The sequence below is a fragment of the Triturus cristatus genome, chromosome 4_1 (assembly GCF_964204655.1).
Source record: "Triturus cristatus chromosome 4_1, aTriCri1.1, whole genome shotgun sequence".
NCBI lineage: Eukaryota > Metazoa > Chordata > Amphibia > Caudata > Salamandridae > Triturus > Triturus cristatus.
In genome coordinates, this window is record NC_140585.1 from 147,070,855 (window position 1) to 147,082,681 (window position 11,827).

At 44.0% G+C, this 11,827-nt stretch overlaps 1 non-coding gene across 1 annotated transcript; it reads left to right on the forward strand.

The window, feature by feature from the left end:
- Positions 1 to 6,345: 6,345 nt before the first annotated feature.
- LOC146851610 (U11 spliceosomal RNA) lies at positions 6,346 to 6,485 on the forward strand. Its single transcript, XR_014958995.1, has one exon. It is a non-coding gene; the product is annotated as a U11 spliceosomal RNA (small nuclear RNA).
- Positions 6,486 to 11,827: the final 5,342 nt, after the last annotated feature.

Here is an 11,827-nt window from a genome sequence, read left to right on the forward strand (position 1 = left end):
CCGCCCCAAAACTCGTGCCGCCTTGCTACGCCACTGGCAGGCATATCTAAACTTGTTGATGTGCTTTAAAATCCTACTTGTAAAAATGTATATAATCTGTGGAAGTAAGACATGCGAAGTAGGCAATGTATAATATTTCTGCTGTAACAGAATTTCAGAATATTCCTTGCTACAAAGGCTAAAGCAAGTCTTACATTTACAAAGACATGCTTTAAATATAAAATTCCGGGGTGCTAACTGAAACACGCGGCCGTGCGTCCGCGAAAGTGATCGCGATCGCGATCAAACTTCAAAGCGGCCGCCAAAGTGAAAGTAAACGCGTCAAGCGCGCGCGCCCGCGCACATGCACTGTATCGCTAGGCTGGCCTGGCAGCACTTTTTGGAGCCCACTCAATAACAATAAGTCTCGCAGAGCATCGCTTACGCGATAGCTCAGGCGAGCCCTAAAAAAGCAACACCTCCAGTTTTAGAATCTGCACAACCAATGCGATCTTGAAAACAAGTTGATGTAGGCATGAGGAAAAATTGTAAAATAAGTGTACAATGAGGAGGCCAATCATTGGGATCTATGTTAAGATTTCTCATAATTCACAGAATAAAAATTCCAAATCCCTCTCTGTAAATGTCTTCTGCTGTGCAACAGAATGTATTTAGGCTCTGCATCAAATGAGAATAAGTCCCTTTCCTACTAGTATCTCATCAGATGAAATGCTATATGAGATCTCATGATTTCCAGATGATTGTTCCAATAGGTGTGTTTAAATTTATTTTTAGTTGAATCGTTTTAAAATGTAGATTTAAAATCTTGGAATGTTTCAAAAACAGTCTTCTACCCTATTTGTGTGTTTTGCCTTTGAGCGATATAAGGTTTTGCAGCAATTTTCCAATGCATTTTTGATTGCAACAATCATTTTTTAAGAATATGTCCTTATATATGCAGCTCCTCCATTACCAATATTCTGTTAATATGGAAACTAGTGAGGAAGCAGTTTTCTTCACTGTTCATTTTAGTAAAGTGTATCTTTTGGCATGGCTTCCAACATTTTAGTGGATTTGCTGATAAAGTTTGGCTCTGGGTGCCAGGGAGCTGCTAAACATCTCCTAGTGCACGTGCTCTCACTACTGAAACATGGAAAATGACATTTAGGGAAGCCCATAGTAAAGTTGTGCAAAACACGTGTCACTTGTGGATTTGCACCACCCAAATGGAAGACTTTAGCACTTGGCATCATGACTGCCACTAAAGCTATAAACTTCTGTAGGTTATATTTGAAGCAGGGATCAGTGGCATAGCTAACCCTTTGGACGCCTGTGGCGGTCCCCGTGCTTGCCGCCCCACAACAGCGTCTCGGGACTCCAAATAAGCGCAGGAGGAGGCCGCCGCCCCAAAACTCGTGCCGCCTTGCTACGCCACTGGCAGGCATATCTAAACTTGTTGATGTGCTTTAAAATCCTACTTGTAAAAATGTATATAATCTGTGGAAGTAAGACATGCGAAGTAGGCAATGTATAATATTTCTGCTGTAACAGAATTTCAGAATATTCCTTGCTACAAAGGCTAAAGCAAGTCTTACATTTACAAAGACATGCTTTAAATATAAAATTCCGGGGTGCTAACTGAAACACGCGGCCGTGCGTCCGCGAAAGTGATCGCGATCGCGATCAAACTTCAAAGCGGCCGCCAAAGTGAAAGTAAACGCGTCAAGCGCGCGCGCCCGCGCACATGCACTGTATCGCTAGGCTGGCCTGGCAGCACTTTTTGGAGCCCACTCAATAACAATAAGTCTCGCAGAGCATCGCTTACGCGATAGCTCAGGCGAGCCCTAAAAAAGCAACACCTCCAGTTTTAGAATCTGCACAACCAATGCGATCTTGAAAACAAGTTGATGTAGGCATGAGGAAAAATTGTAAAATAAGTGTACAATGAGGAGGCCAATCATTGGGATCTATGTTAAGATTTCTCATAATTCACAGAATAAAAATTCCAAATCCCTCTCTGTAAATGTCTTCTGCTGTGCAACAGAATGTATTTAGGCTCTGCATCAAATGAGAATAAGTCCCTTTCCTACTAGTATCTCATCAGATGAAATGCTATATGAGATCTCATGATTTCCAGATGATTGTTCCAATAGGTGTGTTTAAATTTATTTTTAGTTGAATCGTTTTAAAATGTAGATTTAAAATCTTGGAATGTTTCAAAAACAGTCTTCTACCCTATTTGTGTGTTTTGCCTTTGAGCGATATAAGGTTTTGCAGCAATTTTCCAATGCATTTTTGATTGCAACAATCATTTTTTAAGAATATGTCCTTATATATGCAGCTCCTCCATTACCAATATTCTGTTAATATGGAAACTAGTGAGGAAGCAGTTTTCTTCACTGTTCATTTTAGTAAAGTGTATCTTTTGGCATGGCTTCCAACATTTTAGTGGATTTGCTGATAAAGTTTGGCTCTGGGTGCCAGGGAGCTGCTAAACATCTCCTAGTGCACGTGCTCTCACTACTGAAACATGGAAAATGACATTTAGGGAAGCCCATAGTAAAGTTGTGCAAAACACGTGTCACTTGTGGATTTGCACCACCCAAATGGAAGACTTTAGCACTTGGCATCATGACTGCCACTAAAGCTATAAACTTCTGTAGGTTATATTTGAAGCAGGGATCAGTGGCATAGCTAACCCTTTGGACGCCTGTGGCGGTCCCCGTGCTTGCCGCCCCACAACAGCGTCTCGGGACTCCAAATAAGCGCAGGAGGAGGCCGCCGCCCCAAAACTCGTGCCGCCTTGCTACGCCACTGGCAGGCATATCTAAACTTGTTGATGTGCTTTAAAATCCTACTTGTAAAAATGTATATAATCTGTGGAAGTAAGACATGCGAAGTAGGCAATGTATAATATTTCTGCTGTAACAGAATTTCAGAATATTCCTTGCTACAAAGGCTAAAGCAAGTCTTACATTTACAAAGACATGCTTTAAATATAAAATTCCGGGGTGCTAACTGAAACACGCGGCCGTGCGTCCGCGAAAGTGATCGCGATCGCGATCAAACTTCAAAGCGGCCGCCAAAGTGAAAGTAAACGCGTCAAGCGCGCGCGCCCGCGCACATGCACTGTATCGCTAGGCTGGCCTGGCAGCACTTTTTGGAGCCCACTCAATAACAATAAGTCTCGCAGAGCATCGCTTACGCGATAGCTCAGGCGAGCCCTAAAAAAGCAACACCTCCAGTTTTAGAATCTGCACAACCAATGCGATCTTGAAAACAAGTTGATGTAGGCATGAGGAAAAATTGTAAAATAAGTGTACAATGAGGAGGCCAATCATTGGGATCTATGTTAAGATTTCTCATAATTCACAGAATAAAAATTCCAAATCCCTCTCTGTAAATGTCTTCTGCTGTGCAACAGAATGTATTTAGGCTCTGCATCAAATGAGAATAAGTCCCTTTCCTACTAGTATCTCATCAGATGAAATGCTATATGAGATCTCATGATTTCCAGATGATTGTTCCAATAGGTGTGTTTAAATTTATTTTTAGTTGAATCGTTTTAAAATGTAGATTTAAAATCTTGGAATGTTTCAAAAACAGTCTTCTACCCTATTTGTGTGTTTTGCCTTTGAGCGATATAAGGTTTTGCAGCAATTTTCCAATGCATTTTTGATTGCAACAATCATTTTTTAAGAATATGTCCTTATATATGCAGCTCCTCCATTACCAATATTCTGTTAATATGGAAACTAGTGAGGAAGCAGTTTTCTTCACTGTTCATTTTAGTAAAGTGTATCTTTTGGCATGGCTTCCAACATTTTAGTGGATTTGCTGATAAAGTTTGGCTCTGGGTGCCAGGGAGCTGCTAAACATCTCCTAGTGCACGTGCTCTCACTACTGAAACATGGAAAATGACATTTAGGGAAGCCCATAGTAAAGTTGTGCAAAACACGTGTCACTTGTGGATTTGCACCACCCAAATGGAAGACTTTAGCACTTGGCATCATGACTGCCACTAAAGCTATAAACTTCTGTAGGTTATATTTGAAGCAGGGATCAGTGGCATAGCTAACCCTTTGGACGCCTGTGGCGGTCCCCGTGCTTGCCGCCCCACAACAGCGTCTCGGGACTCCAAATAAGCGCAGGAGGAGGCCGCCGCCCCAAAACTCGTGCCGCCTTGCTACGCCACTGGCAGGCATATCTAAACTTGTTGATGTGCTTTAAAATCCTACTTGTAAAAATGTATATAATCTGTGGAAGTAAGACATGCGAAGTAGGCAATGTATAATATTTCTGCTGTAACAGAATTTCAGAATATTCCTTGCTACAAAGGCTAAAGCAAGTCTTACATTTACAAAGACATGCTTTAAATATAAAATTCCGGGGTGCTAACTGAAACACGCGGCCGTGCGTCCGCGAAAGTGATCGCGATCGCGATCAAACTTCAAAGCGGCCGCCAAAGTGAAAGTAAACGCGTCAAGCGCGCGCGCCCGCGCACATGCACTGTATCGCTAGGCTGGCCTGGCAGCACTTTTTGGAGCCCACTCAATAACAATAAGTCTCGCAGAGCATCGCTTACGCGATAGCTCAGGCGAGCCCTAAAAAGCAGCGCTAACCACGGATAACGCTGCTTTTTTACGTCTGCTAATTTTCAGATTTAGCCATGTAATCCAATGGGAGTTGGATTACATGGCTAAATCCACCATGGGCTATCAACAAGGATATCCCTATCCTTGTAGTTTTATCGCTGCATTACCAGCGATAACCTCCCAAAATGCCGCTATCACTGGATTTTTTATCGCCCCGGCGGTTAGCGTTGTTAATAACGCGATAACCAGGCGATATTATCCAGCGATAGCGGGCGTTAAAAAACTTAACGTTAAGCGCCCTTAGCGTTAATTTTCCCTGTTCCTTGTTAATATGCCCCTAAGTGATTTGCCCAAAATCACAGGATGTGGAGACTCAAACTCTGGTTTCCAGCACCAAAGTCGGCAGTTTAAGCTAATGTGTAAATGTCAGAAACATAGTGTAATGTAAATGAGCAAACTGATCAAATAGAAGTAAAACATTCACATTTTATTGTAAAAAAAAATAAAAACATATACACCTCCCCGTCGGGGAATTGAACCCCGGTCTCCCGCGTGACAGGCGGGGATACTGACCACTTTACTAACGAGGATCAGCTGCTTCGGCACTGCTGGAAATACGTATTGGATCTCATGCACAGAGCGTGACGTATGCATCATCATTATAGATGCTGTTTATGCTTTTAAGTCGCCACCCTTATGCAGCGACTGTGAAGCTCCAAAAAGAAATGTTTACTCTTTACACATAGAGCAACGTTGCAATTAAAAAGTATAACGCAAAGGCTATAATAAAATGTTTGAAACGGCAAATTCAACTCAAAATCGGAAAACACATTCAGCTCATTCAGCTGTGACGGAGAGTAGTTTAATGAATTGCTCAATTACTCTTCCCTGCAACCTAGGTGCACACGGCACCAGGAAAGGTTCCAACGTTACAACCCAACTGGCCGCCCGCTCCTGGCCGATGTTCACTTCTGTGGTCCAATCTAAAATGGTTGCCCATTCCACTATGTCAATCGCTCTGTCCCATAAGGTGGCCGCCGTCGTCCGTATGTTTTGTGCCTCTCTGTCCCATCCTATCATGGCGCTTGCTCTCTGCTGGTGCACCACAACACGTAGATTGTTTCTGTTACTAAACAGTGGGCAAGCAGGTGTTGTGGGATGGCTGATGATAACCAAGCAGCTACCAAAATTAAGACTGCAGCGGACTCGAAGACTTCCCGTAAAGAGTCATTCCCAATTTATAAAGACTTGTGATTTGTCCTCTGTAACATACTATCCGGTTAAGTCAGTAAAAAAAAAAAAAGGACTACAAGTCCCATTATGCATGGTACATTGAACCGTTTCCCGGGTACATTTCACAAAGGGACAACAACCATATTACTACCCAGTTAGTTCTACACAGAAAAGAGTGACCCAACGTTTGTTTGAAAATGATTTAATCCCGGAATTGTTACTGTGAGATCCTCCGTAAACATCAAATGTCAAATATAGTGCCAAGATGGAACAAACCAGGGTAGGTGCACCCGGATGCAACAGGCCGCCACAGCACAAACATCTTTCTTTTTCCCAGCATGCAATGACATTTGCATATCGCGTAGTGTTTTCTATTGTGAGTTATGTTGAAAATTCAGCTGAAGACCACCAATTACGTTAAGCATGCTCATGATTTTTCCTAAACGCATACAGGTGGTATGTAATTGACATGTTGTAGTCGCTCTACTAGACATAGAACTAGCCGCCAGCCGGAGTGTTTTAACTAGAACCTTAGTGTAAAAAGGGTTTCTGTCGTGAGTGGCACACAGAGAGTTCCGGGGCAACCTGGAGCTCCCTGTGCGGAATCGATATCAATAGATTTCGGAAACAAAATTTTTGTTTTGGGGGCTGCTGATGACCGATTGTCTGTGCGCCCTAATCAATTTGTCTAATGTTAGATCAATGCAGTACTTTTAGCGGTTTCTTAATGTGGATAAGATCTTATAAGTTTAGACTATACGTGTCTTACATAGAAGAAGTGGAGAACATTAGTTCTCATTTAATGAAGCCATGCTCGAGTTGTGATGGGGACGTTCAAAGTTCCTCTAAAGTCGTAATTATATTGCTCTTACCTTTACACACTTCAAACAGTACTTTCAAGTAAACTAATTACAGCTGTATTTACATTTCTATTTATGTATCATGTCTGGGCCTTCGCAAAATCTTAAAAGGTGAACAAATGCCGATATTTTTCTCAGGGGAATGTGGGAACCTTGTGCCCTATGCCAGCACAAAGAGGCACGTGACATGGTGTGTACTTTCCAGCTCAAAAAAGCATTTTGTCTTGGAAAGATGCCTCTTTAATTCCACAAAAAATACAGTTAATGCTGCTTGGCATTGCTTAGCGTCAATGGGGCGTTACTGGAGTATTACTTCGGTGGATAAACCTATGTGTTTTGATGCAAAGACGAAACTAGCCAGACAAGGCTTTGCATCAAAAAATAACATCGCCTTAAAGTGGGCAATAGCAAGAAGAAATGTTTTAATTTCTCCATAAAAAACACACATCACATGTGAGCCAAACTTCACGGCACACGCCCAGAGCTTGGGAATCTTCTAGGGTTGTCCAGACATAAGAACTTGTATGGGAAGGGTATGCATACGGTATAAATCCTATGCTTGACAGCACACATTGGCCTCTGTGAGCTTTGCATCACGCAAGGCATCCTTTTAGAGCACCAGCGCAGGGGTTGGCAGCAGCAGGCCAGTCTTAGTAAATATGGCTCCGCACTGTGGGGCAAATTTACAAGAACTGGCGCATCTCTGCATATTAGCAGAGATGTGTCAGCTAAATTGCGTGACAGAAAAAAAACCTTGTGCCACCATGGATGCGTCGCATTTACAATGCGGCGCATCGTGGCGCAAGGATAGACAGATGCGTGACGCATCTTTTGGCGTACAAGCAGCGCATTGCTGGAGTCATGTCGCAAGCACGACGCAACTCCAGCAATGGTCAGGAATGCCTTTCCCCATCATGATGCGCCACTCCTTACGCCTGCTTCAAGCAGGCGCAAGGTTTTGACGCAGTGGCGTCGTAAAAGAGAGTCATGTGTCACTTTTATGAGGCTTCCTTGCGACGGAACGCCCATCCTGCATACAATATACCTGGCGCAGATATAATGTAGCGCAGGGCTTTACAACGTGACGCATCTCCCTAGATGCATCACGTTGTAAATATGTTGCATCGTGGCGCATTGTGTACGACGCCGCTGCGTCACAGAAGTGATGCAACGGCAGCGTAAAGTTGACGCAAGGGGCTTGTAAATCTGCTCCTGTGTTGTTCCCCTTGCGCGGCACAGCAAATATGGCTGCTGCATTGCGTGACAAATTAGTAAATATGCCCCTTTGAGTAACACTTTATCACCCCAATACTTTCACCCAAGCAGCTGATTTTACTACGTTTTGGAGCAGCACTGCAACATAAGTTGGGAGGGAAACAGAGCCGCGTCTCCTATGATACAGCTTTGCTTTCCACACCCATTGCTGTCACACTGCCATGCGCCAACGCACGCACCGATGAAGCATAGCACAAGGGTGCGTGCATTCTGCCAAGCATAGGTTTCCTGCTTCCAGTACAAAAATCAGCACTGGTTCTTGCGTGATGACCAGCGTGGTTGCCATAGTGTGATGTTGGCTGCTGTTCTTAGGCATGTAGTGGAAGGAAGAGGAGTGCGTGATAGAGCTCTTGAGTTTATATAATTGTACTATGTGCTGTAGGGCGTGAGTATGTTTGGTGTATGGGGCCACTGTTTTCTTGCTGTACACGATGAATAGTAGAATGTGCAATAGCACTGCGATATTGTAGCTGTGTTTATGCCTGGAGTGGAGTAAGGGGGAGGGGGAGAGAGAGAGAGAGAGAGAGAAATAGATAGATGTCGGTTTTCAAAATGTACACTTGGGGGCAGATTTACGTTCCCTGGCGCATCCCTGCAAATCAGCAGGGATGCGCCAGGGAAGATGCGTCACGCAAGTTTGCCCTTGCGCCACCGCAGATGCGCCGCATTTACAATGCGGTGCATCGTGGCGCAAGGACAAGCAGATGCGTGACGCATCTGCCGGCGTAAGGTTGGCGCAGTGCTGAAGTTGCGTCGCAAGCGCGACGCAACTCAAGCACTGTTCCAACTTGCCCTATCCCTAACATGGTGCGTCACGCCTTACGCCTGCTTGAAGCAGGCGCAAGGATTTGACGCACCAGCGTCGGAAAAGTGACTGCGTGAATTCTTGTAGATTTCACTGCGTCACTTTTCCGAGGCTTTTTCCGACGTAACGCCCACCCTGCATACATTAAACCTGACGCAGGTTTAATGTGGCGCAGGGCTTTACAACGTGACGCATCTCCCTAGATGCGTCACGTTGTAAATCTGTTGCAGCATGGCGCTAGCTTTGTGCCGCCGCTGCATCACAGAAGTGATGCAACGGCGGCACAAAAGTGGCGCACGGGGCTTGTAAATCTGCCCCTTGGTCTTTACTTCCTCCTGAATTCCAATTAATCTTGAAGCATATTTACAAGAATAGGAAAAAATAAACACAAAGCACACTTAGCACTTGTTTATTTATCACCGTCTATCGCAGGAATTTATCGCCCTGGTAACGCGTTATTAACAACACGTTACTCCAGGGCAATAATATTCCAGGGAAAGGGGCCAACATCGCTGGAAAACCAGTGATGTTGCACCCAAAACGGAGATAGCCTGGGTGATATGACCCTGTGGTCGTATCACCATAATCCACTTCCCATGTTAGCTATGCCTTAGTCAGGAATTTAACAGACATTAAATTCCTGGGTTAAGGCATAGTTAACGGGATTTAAAATATCGCTACCCCTCGTTGATGATATCACGAAGCTGGGGCAGCGATATTATCCCATGGTGTTTTGTTAGGCACGCCTCCTTTGCATCTCATTAGAGATGCAAAGTGAGGCGTGAACAAAATGGGAGCTGAATCAAGGAAACACGCGCTAGCGTGTCCTTGCAAATAATGCGATATAATTATCGCCGCTTTTTGCCCGAAAACGGACGCTAAAGCGGCGATAATTATATCTTCGGCCCTTGATGATATACCCCTTGTCTTTTTCTTGTCTTTGCTGTGCAGGTATGCTATATTTTTGCAAAGCCTATGGAGCAGGAGGTTCCACACATTCAGTGGCATATTAACAAGGCGGCGATAAAAAATGATCGCAGCTTTTGCGGCCGTTTTCAGCCGAAAAGCAGCGATAATTTTATCGCCTTATCAGCAAAGACAGGCTATCGCGTGTTTTGCTGATTTATCGCCCCTTACAACGACGCCCAGCTTTGCATCTCTAATGAGATGCAAAGTGGGCATTCTGTGCTATAATAACTGGAGAAATGTTGCTAAACTACATTTCTCCAATTATCAAGCTGCACGCAAACAAGCAGAGCGATAAGAAAAGTAGCGCTAACCACAGTTATCGCTACTTTCCTTACGCCTGCTTGTGATCTGATTTAGCCATGTAATCCAATGGGAGGTGGATTACATGGCTAAGACCACCCGGCCGTATCAGCAAGGTATCGTCGGTCACAGTGCAATTATCGCTGGATTTCCAGCGATAATCACACTGTTTTCCAGCTAACGCATGGATTCCTATCGCTTGGGAGATAAGCGTTGCTGATAACACGCTATCTCCGCGATAGAATCCAGCGTTAGCCTGCGATAATTATCCGCGTGCTAAAAGCGCTGAGCGATAATTATCGCAGGCCCATGCTGATATGCCCCTCATTTCTTCTTGCAGGGCTACTGGTCAGATTAGGTGGTGGCCTAGAACAGGTGGTTCTGGTCGGAGATCATGTTGGAGTTTTACTTGGATGAACGATAGGTCCTTACTATTAACTGACTGATAATCAATGCAGAGTGCCTTGAATGTGAGCCAGTGTAGCGCCAGGAAGAATGGAATGACATATTTCAACGTGTGAAGATGTGGGTGTGCAGTGTTCAGGGTAGGAAGAGTCGGTCACTTGGGTAGAGAGCGCTTGTATAGTCTAGAACACCAAATGCTCTTTTCAAATGAACATCAGAGAATATTTTAAGCACACATCCTTCTGTCCCCTTTTTACAACAACAGAAGGAGAAGAAAACTGCTGAACCCAATGAAAGATACTAGTTTTGAGAGTTGGGCCAAACAATGCTTGTTCTGCTCCCTGACCTCAACAGTCACCTCCAACTTAAGGGACAGCTAGTAGAAAAGATAAGGCTCTGCTAAAGGCCGTTGCTTGCCACTCATTACATCTGTAGTGCACCAGTTCCCGCATGGCCACTTCCTCTAAACCAGGTGACCATTATAGAATGTTATTATCCATACTGTATCTTTGCTTCTCCATTCCAAGATGGGCAACATGTTGGCTCTAAGTTTGGCCATTCTGGGACTTTAAAACACTGATAGACTGTTTACAACATCACTGCAAGATGGACCCGCTGCCATGTTTACTTTCATAGTGCAAGCATGCGCCCGCTGTGTTTAGACATCAGTATGTTCTATTTTTTCTAGGTGTATTCTTTTGATTAACTTTAATGTTTTGTTGAGTTTGTGTGTGTTTTATTTTGTTTGAATCAGAGTGAACGCGCAAGGGAGTCAAACAATGGGTGCATGAGTGATGTCTTCTTAAGTGCCTAACCTCAACAACGACACGAACGATACATTCAATGATATAAGCCAGATCTATGGCATTGCCAATGACTGTTTCATTGTTTGCAGACTAGGAGCTCAGTTTTTGAAGTTCAGTGTAAGATGGCTAGTCAACATCCTCTCTTCAAGGTACATGTCTCCAGTGTCGCAAAAGGGGTAGATGTAGTCTTCCAGCCCCTAGCACAAATATGAGCGTAGGAGGATCTGGGGGGCTATCAGATGGGGGCAAGTCACAAGGACCTGGTATCTGTTCGTCAAGAGGAAAAACCAACCAGGCGGTCTAGTGAAAAATGTGATTTAGACTATGATAAAAGCATCGGCAGAGCACTGAGTTTGCTTGTAAGACAGGGAAGTGATGTGATCTAGTTCTGCATTTACTGTCCTATAAACCTGACAATCTGTGCTGAATCACGTTAGGCACTTGTCCAAAACTAATATTAATTTTATGGCAAGACCGGAGGCTCCTATTATGCCTTCTTATCTTGCCATTTTATTCAATAGCAGCCAAGATAAGTATCAGAACTACAGTTCCCAGGGGCTCAGGGAGAAAAACTGGCCAATGGGGACGTAGCAAACATAA